The 23,264-nt window shown below is 45.2% G+C and overlaps 1 long non-coding RNA gene across 1 annotated transcript in view; it reads right to left on the bottom strand.

The window, feature by feature from the left end:
- Positions 1–1,828: 1,828 nt before the first annotated feature.
- Positions 1,829–23,264, bottom strand: part of LOC126510606 (uncharacterized) — a 62,089-nt gene continuing 40,653 nt past the window's right edge. Inside the window, exon 4 of the long non-coding RNA XR_007594445.1 lies at positions 1,829–2,043. This is a non-coding gene — a long non-coding RNA (uncharacterized lncRNA). The remainder of the gene's footprint in view (positions 2,044–23,264) is intronic.

Here is a 23,264-nt window from a genome sequence, read left to right as displayed (position 1 = left end):
ACTTGACATGTGTTCTTATTGTATATAGTTTTGTATTGGGTTTGGAACTCTCTTATTTAGAAAAAAAAGGGGAGGTGATGGGGAACCTCCTTCAGCCAATGGCCTTTGAGAGGCTGGACCAGGTCAAGGCATGGCTTTGGGTACCAAGAAGACACAGTCCCAGTCCACTCACCCCTCTTCTTTCCACATGCCACACCTGGATGTCGGGCCCCATTCTTATTTCCTTGTTGGGATCTGTGAGTTTCCCTTTTAATAAAGAAAAACCTTAGTATACCTTATTCGGAGCTAGTGTGCGATTATTTGATTTGCGTTCCCCCCATCTGATGCGTTCTGCTTCACTTTCTGCCATACAATGTTGCAGCAAGAAATCCCTGTAAGAGAATACTAGTACCTTGGCACTAGACTTCTCAGTCTCCAAACCAATGAGAAATCAAATTCTGTGCATTATAAAATTACCAATACTTACACAGTATTGTAAGTAGCACAAAACATATTAAGACTGTGTGGCTGAGGAATTTGTACCAAATGCAGACAAATTTATTCAGCAGCTTGCAAAGCACAAAGCAAATCATGGACTGACAGATTTGGCCGCACTGCCACCCTCTGTGTCCCATGATGTAGCATAGAGACCCATAATGGCAGATTAGGACTTTTGTGGGCTTAGATGCATGCTTTGTCCTCTGGACTACACACCATGCATCTCAGAGAGGAAATACATAATCCTTATCAAACCTACCATAGTGTGAACTGGAGAAGTCATCCCTGGGGGTCTGAATACTGATGCTGCCATAACACTGTGGTGGAAGCCAGATGTCAGAATGACATCAGGAAAAGGAGCCTATGGTCAACAAGTGTTGGTGGAGTGCTGGGCATAGGATTTCCCACATTTAACCTTTGCGAAAATGCCAAGAAATAAAGACAACAAAGTGATAGACACTTACACACGAGAACACCAGTGAATATGGAGAAGCTAACTGTCCGGCAGCCAGCAAGTGCAGAAGGTAGCTCTGACCCCGAGTCTTCTAAAACCAAACCATCAGAGAGTGTTAGCCTCAGTGTGTAACAGCCATCATCTTCGTCAGAGCATCTGTGGCTAGTTGAAAGAGACCCTCAATCAGTTTTGTTGACTATTCTTTCATAGAGGGAGGCAAGAACATCAGCAGACCCTCGCCTGAGATTCCAGCTGTTCCGTCCTGCATCTCCCAGACAGTCACGAGTCTGTCTAATAAGCACATAGTGCTGTGGTCTCAGGAGGTGCCAGGGTACAGAGAAAGGAAAGTTGTCTGAATCGTGGGTTTAATTCATTCAGCCAAAGAAAAATCATCCATCCTGAAGAGAAAGTTTTCAGTGGTTTGACTGCCTTTGAGTCACCCACATTCCTATAACCTTTTCCCCAAGTTTTGCAGTTAAGACCAACAAAGTCATTGTTTTCTGCTTGTTGCGGTAAATAATCTGTGTTTGTGGTAGAAATTTTAAGAAAGTGCAAAGAAGTGTAAAAACAAAAGAAAATATATAATCCACTGTTCTCAACGTTTGAATGTAGTACAGAAAATCCAGTGAACCAATGCCTAAAGTGGTAATTGCCATCTCCCCAAAATCTTGAAAAAGAAGTTGTATGCAAGGGGTGGGGTTCAGCAGAATGACAGTATCCCAGTCATTACAACGATCACAAACATTTCCATAGAATTTGACATATTGCTGATGTTATTCTAAGTACTTTATATACTCATTTACTAACAGGAAGGAGGAAAGCCAACATAATTGACAAATTTTAATATTTTATACCATCAAAAAATACAGCCCAACAATTTCAAACTTTTCTTTCCTTCCCCTGACACACAGCAGGAAACAGCAACAGAAACTCTATGTCAACTTATGGACAGCAACATATTAAGGCCCTGCTTATCAAAGCCCTGTGTGTGGCTCTTGAATAGGCCCCTTCTCCACCCAAAGTCTTACAAGACCACTGAGCATCAACTGTCACTTCATACCAGCCACATCTGTTCACTTGTTGAAATCAAATTCTTCAGCTCTTTCCTGGACCTGCAAGCCAGAAATACAGGAGTGAGCTCCCCAGTTTATGCCTCAACAAGCCTTCCAACAGTGCTAATACATGCTCCAGCTTGGGAACCCATGACTTAAGAAACATTAGGAGCCCCCAGAACTCTGGAGGATAAAGCAGAAACATTATGTTTTCCAGGCGAGTATGGGTTGCATAGTGAGTTCCTGGACACCCCCTCCTGCAAAAGATAGAGTAAAATGTTGATAGTGATCACACCTGCTGCTGGGCTGTGTGTTGGCGTCATCAAGTGAGCCCTTGCAGAAGAGATGAACTTTCCCCAGGTCTCAAAGAGACCCCCTTTAGAAAGTGAGAAATGGGGAGCAAGGCGGTGCCAGGCTTTAGGGTTGGACAATGATGGGAGGCCTCACTTACTGCACACCATGTGAAAATCCTTCCCTCTCACCTTCAGCTCTGCGTCTTGTCACCGCCAATCAATAGCTGTCAATGCCCATTACTGTAAGGGAGCGGGGAAACGCTGACGAGGCAGAAAGTGAGTGAGAGGTGCAGGCAGCAAGGGGCCAGAGGTGGTGGGGAGGTGAAGCCTGGAGTCCACCGGCCACCCTCATCGACTGTCCTGCCCATGAGGTCATCCTCCTTGTCCTCTGCTGCTATCAGGCTGCTCAGCCTGCACTCCAGGACCCACGATCCCCAAAGGCAGCACAGAAAAACCAAGACACAACGTCAGAATATCTGTCAGTCCGTGGGAGATTTCTCAGAAAAAGTCGGTTCTATGCCAACAGCCTTTGGGGTTGAGTGTCTCAAAGTATGCCCTGATACTGCTTCATCTGGGGTCAGCACAGGGAGGCTGGTATCTTGTGTTATGTTTATCCATCTCCTGAGTCAGAGGGCTGATCAACCAACAAGGAAGTAGAGCAAGAGAAAAAAAAAAGGCCAGGGTACCATGGTCCTAATATCTCTATCTGTTGAGTCTTTCAGCCATAACTGTCATCTTCATCGAAGGAGCCCACACCACAGGCTCTGGCAAATGTCTTGTTTTTGCCCCCTTGCTATCCACATAACCAGTGCTTGGGGGTGCCTGCTATTGAGGATGGCATATTATGGAATTTGTGCCACTAAAGTAGGAAGTATGAGTTCATATTCCCTGCTGGACAATGTCTTCCCACCTGAGCCACTCTCCCATCCTACCTCTGCATCCTATGAGTCCTGAGCCCTCTGAGGCTCCAAATCTTATCCAGCGTCCAGGCTCCTCCCCAGATTTATTTCTTGCTATTCTTCATCTAAAAAGAAAGCTCTGCTCCAGTCTTAGGCATATATAATTCCCCTAGACTTTGTCCAACCACTGCCCTGGACTGCCCCACTTTCAATACGTCCTATAAAAGGCTTCTCTTTCTTCCAGACTCAGTAGGAGCAAGTCTATGCATGTATGCGCACGTGTGCGCGCGCGCGCACACACACACACAAATGTGTGTACGCGCACACACACGCATAAGCTCACTGCTCTCAGGAAACACCCCTGCCTCCCTCTGCCCTAGTCCTCCCCTTCTCCCTCTCTTCTACAGATCCCCCAACCCCTTGCCTATCTTACATACAACACAAAAAAACATCTACCAGGAGTTTGTGCAGGTCTGGTACCTGGATATGTTTGGACAGGACCAAGTCATCCTGAATTTCCCCCAACAGTACCCAGTATTGATTCTTTCCAAAGTAGATCCCTGAGATGCATCTTAACGAATCCCCCCAGAATCCAACTTTATTTTGCCCATCCATTCTCTGCACATCAACCTCCAAGGCTCTTTAAATTGACATGGGAATTTCTTTTCATTTCTACAAGCCCATAAGAGCTCTGTTGTCCTTGCGATATAGGCAGTACTTCTTTAGGTGGCCTGCAGGCCCTCCTCCTGGGACTAGGCCTGCAGCAACTGCCCCAGAGAGGTTGGCGACTTGTGGGGATAGGGGGTAGGGGTTGCACTGTATCTCTTTCTCCTTCTAACTTGGTCTCCCCGCTTGTTCCTCAGCCATGATTAATGACAGTCACTTAAGAACCAGAATCTGGTTCCTTGATGGATTTTCTTTCAAGACCATGTAGAGACTAAGGCAAACCCAGACTTAAATTCCAGCTTCCTATCCCTTGCTTTTGTTTCTTGAAACTTGTAACTCCTTCCCTGCAATACAAAAGTACCTCCTTCACAGGGCAGCAAACGAAAAAAAAAAACGGATCCAGGCATCCTATTTAAAGTGCTTTAGGCACCGTTATGGCAATGTTTCTTCCCTTCCAACTGAAGCCCCTCACCCCTGGGGAAGGATCTTCTCATGGGAAAACAGATCTTTATCAGTGCTGTGTAGGGCTGGGGCTTTGGTCATTTTTCCTGATTTGCTTTCTGCTTTCTTCCTTTCCAAATGGTGTGAAGACATTTGGTGCCTGCTCAGCCCCCAGCCCATTGATAGTCCAGGACTCTGCAGATCAGCGCAAGGTAATGGTTTCTGTGTTGAGAAATAAAGCAAGGTTCTGGTAGAGGCAACACCAAGATTCTAAAGTGTCTGGGCTTCAAGGTAACTTCACTGTGATGTGCATTACATTGGTAAATTGTTGTGTGCTGATTAAGCCTGTTGAAAGCAAATACTGGGAGCAAGAGAACCCTCCTTTCCATATTTATTTCAGATATTCATCAGAATGTTTTCTAAAACACATTTTCCTATGGGAATCTGGTCCCCTTGATGTCTCTGTATGCTGTGATTACCATTAACGAATAAAGAAACTGCGTTGAGCCTATGGCAGGGAAGAACAGAAATAGGCGGGGAAAGCTAGGCTGTATGCTGAGAGAAAGAAGAGTGGAGTTCGAGAGAAGCCATGGAACTGCCGGAGATAGACACATGACTGTCTCCTGATTCTAGCTGATCCCAGAAGTTGACTTCTTCCACTGAGTCAGAGGCTTCCTGCCGTTTGCCATGCTATCCGAGTCTGGAATACCTTTTTATAGAGCTTTCCCTCCAGCCAGACTAAGAGCACCATAAGGCCTCTCTTACTTATCCTCCCGACTCCTCAGCCCAGTACATAGTCCAAACCAGACTAAGTGCTTAGGAAGCATTTGCCGCAACCAGAGAGTCATACCTCCTTATAGAGTAGACATTAAACACCTGCACCATGCAGTCAAAATAGTGTATGGTGCCCACGCTTAGGATCAGCCTGCAAGTCGGGGGAAGAACTCAGCACTAAGAACAGCACTTCTAATCCCGTGTCTGACACTCTAGGATTCTCATGGCAAGCCTAATAACGGTGCCGAGACAGGCCAGCCTGCCCACCAGGATGACAGGCTGCCAATGGCCAAGGCAATGCCCACGGTAGGATCAGAGGTCCAGGACAGCTGGAACCGCGCAGCTGTGCATCTGCTCGTGACTGAGATGTGCATTTGTCTCCCTGCCACTCATCCTCAGATGACACGGGACGAACGGATGTGTCTGGAGGAGCTGTGTGGGCGGAGGCAGCCAACATATGGCTCCTATGCCTTCCCATTTAGACATGTTGATGTTTCCCCCACACCATGTGCTGAGCCCAAAGACACTGTTTGCTTGGAAGTCAGCCTAATTAGTGAACTGGGTCTTACTTCTCTCTCTGTGCCAATTTTTAACTTAATTCCAAACCAAAAAAAAAAAAAGTGCTCCATTCAAGAGTATACAGCTGGTCCACAGCCACTGTTCTGGTCCCTTCACCCTTTGAAAGATGTGTCAATGGATCATCACCCAACACCCATAGAGGCACCAAAGTCAATGGAAGCAGGGAGGATAAAACACAATGTTTCCCTCACTTCAACCTCTGTCTGTGGGTGCAGGTATCAAGATACAGATTCTCCAAAAGCGTGTTTTTAGCACACTTGGATAGAAGAGACTTGTGTGTTAGTGTGCTATTTTTTGGCCTAAAAATTCTCAAAGACACCTCTGTGACATCAAGCTCTTCTCAAGCACCCACTATGCCACTTCGCCACCTTCCACCTCGCCCTTCAACCTCCGTTCCAATTCGAGCTCCCCAGCCAATTCACCAGGTGGACTCTCCAGCCAGTTCACCGGGTGAACTCTCCAGCCAACTCACCAGGCACCGGCCATTCACTACCACACGTTGTGCGCTCACTCTTGAAGCCTTGAATGCTTTCCCCCTCCTCTGCCCCACACCTAAGACTCAGCACATTCAATATCACACACTATGAACAAGTGGTGTGCTGCTTCAACGTCTGATTTGTTAGACTCGTTTGGCAGACAAAATGAGTGAGGTTCAGAAAAAAAAAGTCACGTGACTTGTTCATGGTCAAACAGCTAATAACTATCAGAGCCAAGGTTTGACTTTATATCTAAATGTTACCAATGTTCTTAGAAATGACATGTTTCAGTGTTGGGGCCTCAGCTCTCAGGATTGAGTTTGTTCTTTTCCTCTTCTCTGAAGTCTCTTTTGAGCCCTATATATCTTGTCCAAGACTCCCCCACACCTTTCTACACACACACACACACACACACACACACACACACATGCACGCATGCACATGCCTGCACTTCTCTAGGCAAACTCTTAACAGAACCTTGAAATCACACAGCACTCTGCTGTCTCACAAAGTGAAGTTCCACAAAATGGGAAAGGACCCAGAGTCTTGGCACTTGCGTGAAGTCCCGACACATCTGTAGGTGTCTAGTACGTTGTTTTTAAATGAGTTAATTAATGGGTGATGAAGACAGCATCTCAGTAGATGTAAAGAACAGTGGGAACAAAAACACACTCTTCCAAGTGACACAGCCTCCTCTTGTCACCACAGTACCTGCCAAACCTTCTGAGTTTTGTACAAAGGTACCGATTTTGTCTTGGACAGCTTCTCTGCATGGCAGACATGCTGATCTCATGGGGAAAATATCTGAATTAGAAACTGGATGGTGGTGACTTCTGAAGATACAGCTGGACCAAGTGTTCTGCCTCCTTGTTAGACGCAGCTAGGAGGGAGTGACATGTGACTGGGATGTAGACCCTTCCAGACCAAGCACACCTTAACCATTATAACACACAATCACGAGCTTTCACAGAGTTATGTTCCTAAGGCTCCAGGTCAGAGGTCCCTGAACTTCTCACAAACATGACCTGTAAACTGCATCCTTCCCTGCCAGGGGTTTCACACAGCTCTGTGCCTGGAAGCAGGATCCCTAGCCTTCTCTTTCATTAGTGTCTCCATCTTTAGTGATGGTAAGGAAAAGACATGTTTATTATTGTTCCCGACAACCACAGGAAAATGAGCTTCAAATGATGTTCTTTCTCTTGCCTACTCAAAAAGTAAAGTCTGGGGAGTCATCTCACTGAGACAGTTATGGCTGTAGAAACCATGCTGATGGAATCATTGGGTCCTGGGAAGAATGTTTTTTTCCTGACATCATTTCCACATGTTAGTATCATGCTTTGCGTGTGTTATTCTCATGCTAAAGTTCTGTCATGTTCACACTATAAAGGACACATAGGACATATTGAGGAGGGAGGCAATCACGGATCTGAGCAGATCACATCTCACTCCCTGGCTTCCTCCTTGTGCATCTCCTGAGAGCAGTTGCCATGCTACGGTGTTATATCCTTGCTGTCTGTTCTCATCCCGTTCCTCGCTGTGGGATGCACTTCTGGAGGAAGGGATTTGCCTTACCACCTCTCTGTTGTGATCTTAAGCCTCGTCACTGTTTAGGGAGATGGTCTATATCAATACTACATGCTGATGGGGTTCTCAGGAAGACTTTCTGAATACATGAATGTCTGAATGGGAAAATGGGCCAAAGGCAGAAGACCTCGTGATCTCTAGCCCAGGTAGTTCTCAGACAGAAACTTGGTTTTGATGTATTCACCTTCCTATCCTCTACCGAGAAGACAGAGAACTGAGTCTGCATGAGTCAGCTCGTTCTTCTATATCTGCTACCCTCTGGGTGCCAGTACCATGCTGGGATGGGAAGAAAAACCACAGTCTTCTGAGCACGGCAGGCCCCACAGCCTTGGTGTGGGACTGCCCAGCTGAAGGTTTCATTAGGGCAACCATAAAGTTTGCATATCTCAGAGAGAAATGAAGATGCCAAGTCTTGGCCAACATCCAGTGAGTCAATTAGATCAATGTCTCAACTCACAGCCAATGGGCCATACTCAAGAGATTGTTTCCTTCTCTTGAGGACATGGTTGGCAGCTGGATTGAAGGCAAAGAGAGAAAGAGACAGTGAGTGTCTTCCAAGTGTGCTACAGCACATATGGGCCAGAATGAGAGCAGTTTCCACCTGTCCTACCCTGAGACTCTAAACTATCCCTCTCTCTATTGGCATCTAACCCTTTGTGGGGCAGACAGTAATCTCAGACCACAGGTTTCCTCATAGCAAGCAACCTGATCCCACCTCCTGAACTGAATAACACAGGGATGAGAGGGGAGTAGGTAGACTCCTTGAGGGTAGCAGGTAGGCAGTTGAGAATCCATACCAGAGAAACAGTAAAGGTGAGACCATGTATGAGCCAAAGTTCAGCTCCCACATGCTTCATTTCCCAAATTTGAAAAGAAACAATTGTGGTTTTCAAGACAACAACACTGGCCAGGCAGTGGTGGTGCATGCTTTTAGTCCCAGCGCTCGGGAGGCAGAGGCAGGCGGATCTCTGGGAGTTCGAGGCCAGCCTGGTCTACAAGAGCTAGTTCCAGGACAGGCACCAAAGCTACAGAGAAACCCTGTCTCGAAAAAAATAAAAAAAGACAACAACACTGGAATATTAAACTGCAGATATGGGACCATTTTGAACACAAAGGCTGTGTGTCTCCATGGTACACCAGTCATGTACCCATGATGGAAGGCCTGGGCTGGATAGAAAAAGCATCACCACTTGTGGGACTGCCTAGAGGGTCAGGAAAAGAAGTCCGGAGCAAGTGAGGGATCAGAGGAGATGAAGCTAACTCTATTGCAAAAGCATGATGGGCAGAGTCATGGAGATGTTCTTACAGCCCACCTGCTGGCACCAGAGAGGTCTCCTCTGGCCTTCCCTTCCCCATAGTGCTCAGAGAGACATCTCAGGGTAGTAGCATCAACCTCACAACACTGCGACAAATGTGCATTCTCCAGGCTCATCTCAGTCCCTCTGAGTGAAGACCTGGAGAGTGACACCCTAGACGTGATGTGACACCTCTCCAGGCAAGGCCAGTGCAAGCTTAGTTGTGAGATCTCCAGGTCCAGACAGCAGCATTGAGAGCCCATCGGTATGATGTCATCCCAGAGATCACTCAACAAACTCAAGCAGCACAGAATAGAACACGGACCCGGGCCACTTGAGATTGAAACCTGACCTTTGCCATGGTCTAACTGTATCTCCTATATGACTATTATCTACCATCAGTAACATGACAATGTTCCCATCTCCTGATGATCAAAACATGGAGATTGCTGAAGTGTTTGGCAGAGTACCTTGAACACAGTAAGTGCTCTGTATTTGGTAATCAAAATAATAAGATAACAGTGATAGTTAACACTGATCAAACACTATAGAACTGGCACTGGTCATATGTTCACGATGAAGATCTCATTTTGCCATGTAAGTCTTTTCGCCTCTTCTCAACCTATTATATGGTTTATTTAAAAAAAAAAGCATTGCCAAAGAATTCACAAGGGCAGACATCAAACTCTTTTGTCCTAGGCTATTTCTGAATCTATTGGGGGGAATCTATTGTTGATGCATTGAGCCTTACTCCTGCCCCCTAAGGAGGTCCAGTCAAGTAAAAACTTGATCTTGTTTGTAGGAAATTAGACTAAGCACTAAAGGAATCTAGCACATAGTAGGCCCTATATGCACACAGGTCCTTCTGTAGTCATACAAAACCTACTGTGTATTAGTAGGATGGCCTGTCACCCCCTGACGGACATGTTATTTCCAAAATGAAGATCATTTTCACATCCCTGTTAATCAGGGAAACATCTTCATTTGGTTTTAGCCTTTCCTGATGGAAGCTCTTGGGACAGGGGCCTCATCTTTCTCCCTGTCTCGGCCCTTCCTGCTGCTTTTCTCCTTGAAGAAAGCATATAAATATATTCAAAGAACACTGGCATTTAGATGCCCTGCAGTTTAAGGACCTATTTAAAATTAAGCATGCTGAATAAAAGTCCTTTATGAGGTATTCTAAACCCCTATAAAATACCATCGCTGCCTCCTCAGGAAGCACGTTATTTGCAGCTTCATAAACAGGGCTACATGGCGGGTGTCTCAGCCAGGTCAGGATTAGGAAACCCCACATGTAATTCTCAGGATCTGAAGTGGTCTGCCTTCTCTCTGCCTGAGGGTTGTAGCAAGCCTGGACAGCATGCTGACCCCCTTGAAATCACCTGGGAGGGTCCCATGTGTGTGAGGGGGCCAATATAATCCAGCCAGATGCTTTTCAGCCAGTGTGTGCTCAGGGAAGCTTCACTGGCTCTACTTGACCCCACCCCCCACTTCTCAGAGATCCAAGGTTATGATTCACAGGAGGAACTACACACACATTGTACTAAATATCAGTTCTGTGGTTTTACACTAAATTCCCATTACACAAGGTACAACACTTTTGAGGAACAGGACGCTAGGGACACAGGGCCTTTTGTACTGCCTTTGCAATACCCGGTGAATCTGTAGAGGCTTATTCTAAATGAAAAGTTAAATTCAAAAGGAGATTTTTAGATTTTAAGAGGATTTCATGGCTCCTCAGTAAATGACCCATAATCCACTAGGCTATGCCCTGCCTCATTTCCTAGGGAACCAAATCCTAAAAGAATTGGGATGCCTGTCTTTTGTAAATTGATCTTTATTTAAACTCTGAAAGGAAATGCGACACATTAGACATTTACTAAAATGTCTGCAAGATCCTGGATTGTTGAGTTTGGTTTCTGGAGGGCTTGTTCATTAATTATACTAAATACCAATGTTATGCCCTAGACTCTAGAGCCTAGAGAGTGTGATGTTTTATGCTATGTTAAAGCCTACAAATCTTCATAAGGCTATTTCCTTGGTCATCACTTTATTCGATGCTGCTTTTTCTATATGTTTTTATTAAAGTCAATTCAACTAATAATTCAATAAGCCAGGACTACTGTGCACCTGTCACCTAAAGTAAATCCTCAACATGCATAGTAACGACTCTGGGCTTGGTGTCATCATCACCAACATCGTGTCATGGGTAAAGTATAAATAACTAACTCTCCCAAAGTTAGACAGCGTTCCTTTGGCTGAAATGATCTTGGGACACTCAAGAACAGCAAGAATGCCCAGAGATACAGGAAATTTTTTTTTTAATTTTGGTAAAAGGCATGTGCCACGAACTGGACTTCGTCAGAAGTCTTGGTCTCGTACAGTGATGCTAACTATAGATGTGTTGTTTAAAACACATCTAGCAGAATTGAAGTTGAGCTAAGAGTTTGAAACAATGGCTGGGGTATGTAAAGAGGTGGGGCTAGTGTGGACACTGTCCAGGGTGCTAAACACTGAAGTACGTCTGACTCATCTTTAGAAGGGTCCCAAACAGAAAAAGGACTCTTAGCTGCTATCTTTTGAGATTATTTTACCAGTGTTGAGAGTAAGTTAAGAAATCAAAGGAATAGAGGGGACAGAGGCAAACAGATGCTTAATATAAAAGAAAAGAAAAAATACAAGACACCACTTTGGAAACTTCAGTGCTACAAAGAGAAATTGTTTTCCAAATAAGACGTAATAACCCCTGTGTGATGGGCACTGGGGTGGGAAGCCACTGAACTCTCACTGAAATCCCAGTTCTGCCTCTCTTATAATGACAACCACACGGAGATCGGAAATTAAAAAGGAGATGCCACGTGAGGAAGTGCGTTCTGCGTTTTAAACGCATTAGCACATAAGACACTGTCACTGCTAACCAAGTAGTAAAAGGTGCGGCCAGCATTGCAGGCTTTCACCAATTTATTACCACCAAATCAAGATCTATTAATGCTCTATTTTCTCACAAATACACTAGGATAAAGCTCAAGTCCCCTTTTTATGAGATCAGCAAAGCCTGTTAGTTAAAGAAAGGCCATGCCTGCCTGGCGTCTATTGAGAGATAAGGCAGAACATTCGATAATGATCTGCTGACAGGACAGGGAATTCACCTTCTCAGGGCCAGAAAATGAGCGACGTTCGAACGTGGAGAAAGGTCTCAGGTTAGATGCCATCAATTGGAACGACAGACTAAAGAGATGTGAGGGCATAGCATCCAACTCCAACATAAAACCACACTCCCCCTCGCATCCGCAGGATCAAAGCGCCGGATGCATTCATCAAGCTCCAGAGAACCCTCCTCCTGCTTGGGGTGGTCTCCGCTACTGAGAAATGTAGGGGAAAGAGTGGCGGGAAAGAAACTGTGAAGCACTTGAAAATTTTCAACGTTACCTTGGGAATTCAGCTGAACGCTGTAAGGAAAGAAAAGCAAGGTCGGGACTGGAGGTCAAAAAGTTATTAGGACTCCCCATGTGACGGGACTGGTGGTTAAGGATGATTCAGGAAAAGAAAATGAATCCCAAACCACCAATGAAGACAGGTGGACAGGAAGCTTCAGGTTCTCAAAGTAATTTGACAGAATACCCTCCTGAGCTTGATATCTGATGTTATTGGGAAGAAAGAATGAATTCTAAAATGTTGCTTAATTTTCTGGTGACATGTGAAATTATTTTAATATCACACAACAGGATATAAGTTCCAGGGCAAAATGGTACTTTCTCCCCAATCCGTCCTCCATCACACCACCATTCTCCTTCTCACTAGTCCTCCTCTTCTATTTCTTTGGTGCTGGATATTGAACTTAAGGCCTTGCAATGCTAAATGAATGCTCTACCTCTGAGTTTAACCCCTCTCAAGTACACACACACACACACACATACACACACGCGCGCGCGCATGTGCATGAGAGAGAGAGTGAGCACTTTAGAAACTGTTTTATAAAGATAGGGTCTTAATAAATTGTCCAAGATGGCCTTGAACTTGCTCTATAGTCAAAGCAGGCCTTGAACTTGGCACCCAGCCTCCTGGGTGTCTGGAAGTACCTGTTTTCTGCCGACAAAAGTGAGATTAACAAGTGAGGGCTTGAGATTCAAGGAGGAACAGAGACAGGCAGAATTGGAAGAAGGCTTCATAGGACACCTTGACACATGAAAAGTGACGCTGGACTAGGAGTCCAAACTACAGGAACCCTATGGGGTCCACCTTGCCTGGAACCTGTGCAGCATCCTTACTGACTTTCTCCTGTGAAGACTGCCATGTGGCCCCCAGCATTTCAAGCTGCCGTTCTTCTGAACCTTTGTACATTTTGCATCTTCTTTCTGGGGCACCCCACACTCAACCACACAGGGGAGCCCTGCCATCCTTCTAGAATGCCTTGGGAAGGAATCTATGGTGCCCATGTTGGCCCCGGGCCATCATCAGACTTCATCAGTGTGGAACTGTCTTATCTACGTATCCCTGGCTCCAAACTCAGCACTATTAAGTTAACAATATCACTTTGATGAATAAGTAATTGAATACTCAGAAGCAGCGTGAAAGCAATCGGAACAAGCAGGGAAGATGCCATGAGAAAAGACTTGAGTTGTAACTGATTCGCCAGGTGTTTGGGTTTATAAGCTTTCTTTATAATACTCTAATGTGAGACAAACTGACAGATCAATGGATGTGACAGAAGCCATGTGTGGCCTGAATTTGATTTGGAGAGAAGCAAATATCATCTCTAGAATTATAGGGAAGCCATGTTTTTATTACCCTATCAACTTTTAAGCCACCAAGTGCATTTTAATCTAAAACTCCCTAAATAATCGCTTCTAAAATGGGAGCCTAGAATTGTGGAAAAATAAATGTTTTCATCTTTAGTTTAAATATTCAGTTATTATCTTGATGTAATTGTCGTCAGCCAGTTGCTCCTTCCTACTGGGTAGGAGTCTGATACTTCGCCACTCAGCCTTTTCCAAGGCACAGACAAAAGTTAGAGTCCAGGGAACTCAATTGAGCAGCCATTTCTCCTCAGCTCTTTACTGGAGCTGATTCTGACCCTTAACAGCCTCACCCAAAGCTGCTTGGCCACACTGATTGGGTTCAGAACCTGTTTCTAACAGTGTTTAGTCAAGTCACACACTAAGGAAGCCACCTCACTGTCCTGAGACTTAAGTGGAGTTTATGGCGCACCTGCCTTGTAGGACAACAATCCTCAGCTAGGGCAGTTCTGATGCCCAGTGACAATGGCCAGCTTTGTCAACACAGTGGTGAGGTGTGGTTTGGTCAACCTATTATGCACAGAATTGTGTTCCCTCCCCCCTCTCTCTCTCACACACACACACACAAATTAGACAACCAATCATGTTACAGTTGAGAAAGTCTGTGTGTAGGGTTCTCAGAAAGCACTTAATGCATGATGGCAGCTCCTTGCTTCATCATCAAAATCCCACCCCTCCTCTTGGCCTCTTGATTTCTAATTCAAAAATCTTAGCCCTGTTATGTTCTAAGTTTTTCAAGGATATGTTTCTCCATCCTTTTACACTGGGACATCTGTCTCCTGGAGATCTTTCTTGGATCCCACCCTAAATCAAAGCAGCCCTGTGAGAGAGGAAGCTCTTCGTGGCCCAGAGAGAACTGACACTTTCTTGCCCAGATCTTCAGAGTGATCTCAATACTCAATACAGGAGATTCTGGGAGAAGAGTTGCTGGACCAGATCCGCAGCTTTCAGCATCTAGAGTGTCTAAAAAAAAAAAAATACATCACTTCTGTTCTGATACACCCCAGGCACTAACTCCTAAGGGAAAGAGATCAGAAAATTGATTTAGGCTTCCTTTTCCAAAGCACCACACCCACTTCTAACTCCATTCCCCACCATACTACATGAGTTTTGCTTTAAACCACCCTGCTTGTTATCTCCACGGCTCATCTCTGCTCACCCACACATTGACTATCACCGTCCCCTGCCTCAGCAGCTTCCCCCTCCTTTTCATACGGCCAGACTCTAGCCACTCGTCAGATCAAAGCCTGATTTCACCTCATCCTTAACATGCTTCCTGGTGAGCCCAGTCCAGTCTCACGGTCATCTGTCACACTTTGAGTTTCTCTGCAGATGATCACTATGGCATTTTGCTCATCTTTCTGAGATTTAAACTCTTTGTGACTCAAGCCCTGGGGGGGTCTTTTATACATCCCAATATCCATAACCCTCCCCAGAAAACATATCAAAGTTACGGAGAAATAAATCCAAGTTGAAGAGAACTCTGGAAGGAGGCTAATTTGCACTGAGGTCCACAGCTGTAGATGCTGCTAATGCTCTTAGATTGCGTCTGGTGTTTCCTTAAGTTTTCTGATTTAAACTGAGCAGTTCTCCCCGCAGAAGAGGGGAGTTCTTTCATGTAATTGTTAGGAAGACAGGAAAAAGAACAAATGTTGATTAAAATGCCAACCTCTTGTCTTTCCATGTCCCTCAGTCACGGGCTCTCGAAGGTTGACAGTTGACCATATGTTCAAATAAGCATCACCCTCAGAAGCTTTGAGTTTCCATTCATAAATATAATTGAGAAGAATGAAACATTTGGATCTCATTTTAATAAGTCAATAAAATGTAAATGGAGGCATGGTTTGCAGTACCACACGGAGCACCTTTTCTCCTAGAAAAGGGTACTTCTCTCTTCTGCTACTGCCCGAGGAGGGAAACAGGGTGGCACTCTTGCATATAGACAGCATCTATGGCCGACAGTAAGGAGTTCTCCACCTGAGCCTAGCCTTATTCTGAGACTGTCAGTGGTGAGTCCATTGTTATCCACGGCTGGTCCCTCCAACTGGGTTCTTTTCTAACATTGTTGCTGAGATTTGTTTTGTTGTTGGTGGTGGTGGTGGTGATTTTTTTTTTTTTTTTACTTGTTTGCCAGGGCAGAGTGTTGACCTAAGTGGAACCTACAGGGAGATGTGCAAAACAACGTAGCGGGAAGTTAGTGACAAAGCCAAATAGTACTGGTTTCAAAGCTCTCCAACATAATCCCTCCCTGTTTGCAGGAGGGAAATTTGCTTCAACACTTAACAAACTGTTTGGCAGTATCAGCTTAACTAAACACAAACATGTCCTGTAACCAGTGGCTTCATTCTTAATGCATACTCAAAAGAAAAGAATGCATGCATCCTTACAAAGACCTATACAAGAATGTATGCTCACAGTGCTCCATTTGTGATAGCCAAGACTTGATCAAGCCAAAAACCTACCCTTTAGAAAAATGGCCAAGCATTTGCAGTACATTCATGCAGGGGAATGCTAGCCAGCATCAAGGAAAAAGGAACCAAGAGTGCCCAGCACAACACTGAGAGCCAAACTCAAATGTGAACTTGTCACTGAATTCAGCAACTGACAAAGCATCAATGGTGACAGAAGTCAGAATAGTGATGACCTTGGGAGAATAGATAACAGGAAGATTCTGGGGTTCTAGAAATGCTCAATATCTTGGTCTGAGTGATGTCATGTGGGTGTCACCTTAGTAAATAGTCATCAAATGTGTGCTTGCGAGTTTGCCCACCATACAGCTACATAGATGTATAGAATGTGGTATAGATTATACCACAAATGGAGGATAAACGAGTGACCATAAGAATGAGACTTTCCTTTTGGGCATTTTCACAACCTCTGCCCATGATGACTCATCCTTACCAGCCAACAAGTCCATACTGTTACCTAACTCACTCTTCCGGTAAGTACTGAGTCTTTCTCACCTGGCTCTGTTCAGATTGGTCCTTGAATACATTTCTCTTCAAATAGTCACCTTCTTGAGAGGTCACCTCCCTCTGCAGGTTTCTGTGACAGTACACTTGCTGTCTTCAGTGAGGGACTCACAGGGACCTGGGCAGCAGATTGCCCTTCCTGGGCCTTCCATTTCCTGCAGGAAACTCACTACTCAAAGTGCAGAATGCAAGGGAGACTAAACTTCTCTGATCTGCTGAGGGATGTAAATCTACTACAGCTTTAAGGAGGGGCCCTACAGTGCTTGGTTGGTGTCAGAAGCAGAGAGAAACAGATGGGAATCAGAATTGCTAATGCTCCCTTGGAGGCCCTGCAAGGTGCTTGGCTCCTGCTGCCTGCTCCCTCTGCTGGTTCTTGGGAAAATGCATCCTGGCCAATGTCTGGTCCAGATGGAACTGGCCTAAAGGAGGGCACTGCAGCCTGGAAAGCCAGTCCACCATGCCTGATTATTCTGCCATCTCTTCCTAGAGCCCCAGTGACAGGGATAACGTGATCAGTTTCATTGGAGGACAATAAGGAGGCTGAGGGAAACCAGGAATGGTCCCCTTAATCTGATTAAGGTGATCACTTGACTGCCAACTACCCAAACACACATTTTCTCTAACACACACATCACAGTGGAGGGGGATGATGTGGGAAGTCCTTCTGTATGTGCGTTGCTTTTATTGGTTAATGAATAAAGAAGCTGTTATGACCTGTGATAGGGCAGAATAGAGCTAGGTGGGAAAACTAAACTGAATGCTGGGAGAAAGAAGGCAGAGAGTCAGGAGAAGCCAGTAGCCATAGCAGGAGACAGATGCCACCCGCCAAAGCCCACCAGAACTTTGTCGGTAGGCCACGGCCTCAAGGTTATGGTCAGATTAATGGAGATGGGTTAGTTTAGGATATAAGAGCTAGCTAGAAATATACATAATCTAATAGGTCAAGCAGTGTTTTAATTAATACAGTTTCTGTGTGTTTATTTCGGGTCTGGGAGGCTGTGAAAGAATGAATAGCCTCCGCCTACAGGGGCATTTATAAGGACACCTGTTAGAGAGGCTCAGAATGTTTCTTCCCCGAGAAGTTTCCCCAAGAAACATGGAAAAGCATGCCAGATATCTCTGTCTCCGAAGCTTACAGAACACACAGAGTGGAAGTGGGGGAGGGGAGAGGTGCTCATTAAGACCAGGGTTACATACGGTTTAAAATAGATAACATCTATTTCCATCTTCAAGAAATCGCATCTCTTGGGAATTCTCAAGAGTGTTTTTATCTGGAGAAAACTAGATTTGTAAACCACACCCAAGTGGAGAGAGACACCTGTTCGGTCCGACCTAAGATTTCAGAATTCCCTCCCGGGTCATTAAAACCACTTGAGGGGTAATTATAGCTTGCTGCCCACTGACCCTTGGGGGCAGGAGCACGGGAGGCCAGAAATGGAATGCATTCTTAGTGGATCCCTCAGCCCTTTCTCAATAATCCCTATTTAAAGTCCTAAATAGCACACCAAAGGCTCAATATTATCAAAAACACATCTGTCTTCTTATTTTTCCAATTTCAAGTCTTGTTTGGCTTTTGGTAAAACTCACTTTGATATCCTCAATGAATGTTTGGATTTAATAAGGCAACGAGCATGTGGATCCAGTGCAAAACCACCTCTGCTCTGCTCTCTGTCTGGGCCAGCAGCCAGGGCTTTGGCATCTTCTGTGTTTGTTCAAATACCTCTCCAGAAAGTATTTATTCAGATACACAGAACCTGTTAGGATAACATGTAAACATCACAATAGTCTGGACCTTGAGGCAGGAGATGCAGAAACACCTGGTTGATTGTATAGTATTACCCCAATAATAATCCCTGCCATTTGTCTCTAACAGCGAGGCTTCAGACTGCATGCAATTTGGACCTATGTGATGGATGAAAGTCACATGTGTCCCAAAGGCCTTTACTGGGCCATCTAAGATCCCTTTCCTGGCTCCAGTCCATGCCACCTCTCAAGTTCAAGGAAGCAGCTTGAAGCTATGTGATAAAGAAAAGCTACCCTAATCTGTTTATAAAATGAATCTGTCACTCCAATAACAATTTGTAGAAACAGATTAGGTTTAAAAGTGGACATCCAGGGGCCCACTTCTCCCAAGGCCCCCAGTTCCCCTCCACACACTCATTATTATGCCTCATCTGTTGGCAGAACTGAGGCTCTCCCTGCTCATCCTGTCCATCAAACAGAGGGAGCCCAGGCTCGATGCTCCTATGAGACCTGGGAACAGGACAAGAACTAGAAAGGAAAGATGGAGGAGGAGCCTTAAGCTAAAGTGTCCTCTGAGGGAAGAACTGTGATGGGGGTGAGGGGGTAACACATGTCAGAAGAGGCCTATTTGGTGGGGCAGCCACTAGGCACCAGCTATGCCCAGGAGAAAGCAGGCAGAGTGGACAAAGGATTTAGGGAGTGCTCAAAAAAAATTCAATGGGATTCTTTCTGGCCACATTCCTAAGACCATTCAGAGGGAATCTGATCAGGATTAGCGTCCTTGGCTTCCCTTTCCCATCAAAGGCTCACAGAAGTTAGTGAGCTGTATCATGCCATGTCGAGATGGAAACTTTCATTCCAGGAAAGTTTTTTTTCCTCTCTATGGTTTCAAGTTGAAATTGGTGAAAGTTGAAATCTCTTGTGACTTGGAGGGTGGATGGTAAAGCAGTAGTCTCTCTCTCTCTCTCTCTCTCTCTCTCTCTCTCTCTCTCTCTCTCTCTCTCGCTGGTTTCTGAGGACAGAGATGGTGCATGAAAGCAGAAATGACATACCCGCTCAGTTCTAACTTGTTCTCCATCACTGAAACCACCTCAGACCCAACACCAAATTCTTGAGAAACCAGGACAGTGTCAAATGCGGAGATGTCACAGCTGCCTGCATGTCTTTCTTTCCTTCCATCCAGTTTTCCATTTCCACAGCTGGACCTGTCTGTTCAGACATTCCTCATAAGCTCCAACATCCATGTCAGAAAGATAGTGACTGAAGTTCTCTTGGGAAGATGAGCAAACATATATTCATCCCAGGTCTGGGCACCAGCAACAGATCAAAGAAATGATCCCACTCAGATCTTTCTTGGTGAGCCCAGGGGGTTTACAGGGATTATTCATAGGAGCTTGGATGATTTTCAAGCAACTACAGCCCTGAAGAAAAGCCTTGCTGTCCCAGCAAGTTCACTGCCTCTGTATCCTCAAAGAGGGGCGGGGCCTCAGGAGCCCTTCCCACCCTGTAGCAGAATGGTGATGGGCCCAACCTTGTGCAGATCTTATTCGGCGATCATAGCTGCTGAGAGCGCAAAAAGGCAGTGGCCATGCATGGGAGGACAGCATTACACCACCAGGTACCATATAAATGATGGGATTTATTTTCTCATAACTCAAGGGTCTAGAAGTCCACATTCAAGGTACCAGCACTCTTTTTTTTCTCAGATCTCTCACCTTGGCTTGTGGACAGCTGTCTTCTCTTTGGCCCAGAATGCTCTTTTCCAGGGTTGAACCTATATCCTAATATACCGTTCTCATGTTTACATTCCATTCTGCCAGACTTGAAAGCCTAAACCCCTTATAAAAATCCCATAACTCCATACACACAAGTGTTCTCTAAATTTCCAACTCGCCAGCCAAGGCAAAACTCAACTCAACTCTCCAGAAAGGCCATCCCCATCTGCCTTTCAGGATCAGCCATCCCCTTGCTGAATCCTGTATTCTGTTATATCAGACTACAGTCTGTCGTACTGACTTCATTTAACCTTAATTCTCATGGTAAATGCCCTACCTATAAAGGTCAGTACTAAAGTCCAGGAGCAGAACTTTAACATGGGAATATGGGCAGAAATAATTCAGTACATAGTGAAGACTTCTGAGTCACAACTCTTCCCGTTAGTATGAAAAAGCCTAATTCTTACAATAAATTTCTTTTTCTTTTTTTTTCTTTTTTCTTTTTTCTTTTTTTTTTTTTTTTTTTTTTTTTTTTTTTTTTTTTTTTTTTGGTTTTTCAAGACAGGGTTTCTCTGTGGCTTTGGAGCCTGTCCTGGAACTAGCTCTGTAGACCAGGCTGGTCTCCAACTCACAGAGATCCGCCTGCCTCTGCCTCCCGAGTGCTGGGATTAAAGGCGTGCACCACCACCGCCCGGCAATAAATTTCTTTTTCTATGACATCTGCAGTAGTTCCACTCACCAGGCTGATCCCCGACACAGAATTAGCACTTGGAGTAGAGCGATGCTGTTAAGAGTAGGGAGGCAGTGGGAACAGAAGATCACTCTGTAAAACACTTGCTGCACAAGCATGAGATGCGAGCTTGACTCCCAGAACCCACACAAAACCTATGCATGACAGTGTGAACTTGTAATAGCACCGCTGTGGAGGCAGAGACAAGTGGATCCCTGCCTAATGAGCCAGCCCTGGAGCCCAATGAGAAACCTTATCTCAAAACAAACAAACAAACAAAAAACAAGGGGGGGTGGCCCTGAGGAGCAATACTTGAAATTGACCTCTGGCCTCCATTTCAACCTATTCTTATACAAATATGAACCCACACACACACACACGTACAGACATACATATATAAACATGTACACGTACATAAACACACATATAAACACATACGTATGTGCATGTGTGTGCGCGCGCGCGCGCGCGCGCACACACACACACACACACACACACACACACACACACACACACAGAATGCATCAGCTAGGAATCAGATAGCAGAAAGCCCAAAAGTCAAGGAATGACCCAAATTACAGCCTGCCATGGTCTTCTAGGAGCCAGTTGTGGGTGCTGGCTAGGGATGAACTGTGGCCTCGAGGGTCAGGGATTCCTGTGGATGACAGCAGACCGCATTTCTATAGCTTGCTAACAGCCACAGCTCATTGGCTAGACCCAGAATCTGTCACTCTGCCATAAGGCAGCTCCTGTTTCTTGGAATTTCTCACATCTCCTTAGAGTTACAGCTACTCCTGACTTCTCCAGGAGGCAGCCATAGCTCCTACAAAAGAAGACATCAGGAGAACATGACCCAAACTCAAACCACACCCTCCAATCTGCTCTTAGATCTCCTGGAGGGAATAGGGTAGGTTGTCCCAAGCAAAAGGCAGGAGCTAAGGCTTTGTCCCCTGCCTTTACCTTTAAAAACGTACTTAGTACTTCACCAGCTTGTGCCTAGTTCTTTCTTCTAAGAACCATTCTGAATTCATGCATGCAAATCATGTGTGTAAATGTCGACATGTGTTTGCATGAGGTAGAATATACAGAATGTTTTACATGCATTTCTAATCATCACTAAAATATCCTGATGCTTAGCACTGCTCACGCTGCTTTGTATATGCTCAACAACAAGTAGGTTGTATCCGAGGACTAGACTCATGCCTGCTTCTGTCAAACTTGAAACCCTGGATCCTTCACAAGGCCCCACACACTCGTGTGTTCTCTAAACTTCCTGTTAGCCCTTCAGGGCAAATGACCCATGTGTCCAGCAAGGCCTTCTCCATCTCTCTTGTTAAATTCATTCGTCACCCTCCCTGTATCTATTGTTTCCTCCCTGTATTTAGTGTCCCATCCATGCTTTATTTGGGTACCAACACCACTGTCAAAGCTGCATAGTGGCATGGTGTCCTTCACTCCTCCCTCCACTGTGAAGTCTGAAGAAAGAGGACTAATTCATCAATAAGCTGACGTGTGCTGCTATGCAAAGTAGTGGAAATGTTCAAGGTAGAGACTAGTGAGAGGTATTTAGGTCATTGGGGTATGCCCCTGGACATTAGTATCTCAGAGGTCCTCTCCTCTCCTCTCCTCTCCTCTCCTCTCCTCTCCTCTCCTCTCCTCTCCTCTCTCCTCTCCTCTCTCCTCCCCTCCCCTCCCCTCTCTCTACCTTTCTCTCTCCCCCTTTTCTCTCCCCTTTCCCTCTCTCTTCCTCTCCTCTTCCCTTCTCTCCTCTCCTTCTTAGCCCCAATTGTAATTGTGATACTCTCCCCTATACACACACATACACACACACACACACACACACACACACACACACACACAATGAAATGCTTCGGCGCAGTCCCAAAGTAATGTGGCTAGCCATCTGATCATGGGCTGAAACTCCAAAATCGTAAGCCAAAGAAAACCTTTTCTCTTTCTAAGCTGATTACAGCAGGAATTTGTTGCAGTAATGGAAAGCTATCAGAGAAAATTGCTACCATGAAGTGGAGCGAGCTCTGCTATAACTGTCTTGACTGATAATGTAGAAGTGCCTCCTGAATTGGTTTGCTGGAGGATTTTGATGCCTTCTGAATTGGTTTGCAGGAGGATTTTGGAAAAGCTTGGAGGAGCAGGCTGGCTAAAACCTAGAATGATATAAATAGAGCTTCATGGGTGATTATGAGAGGACTCGGGAGATCTGAATACAGATAGGAATGCAGACAGCAGAGACTGCCCTTAGGGTTTCCAGGTGGGAATAAGAATTCTAACAGCAGTCAAATAAAAGGCCAGGGTCGCCA

Source organism: Alexandromys fortis, unplaced genomic scaffold (genome assembly GCF_014885135.2).
Source record: "Alexandromys fortis isolate MF-2015 unplaced genomic scaffold, M_Fortis_MF-2015_v1.1 scaffold_85, whole genome shotgun sequence".
Lineage (NCBI taxonomy): Eukaryota > Metazoa > Chordata > Mammalia > Rodentia > Cricetidae > Alexandromys > Alexandromys fortis.
Note: the sequence above shows the minus strand (reverse complement) of the source record. Positions and strands in the feature narration are given on the sequence as shown.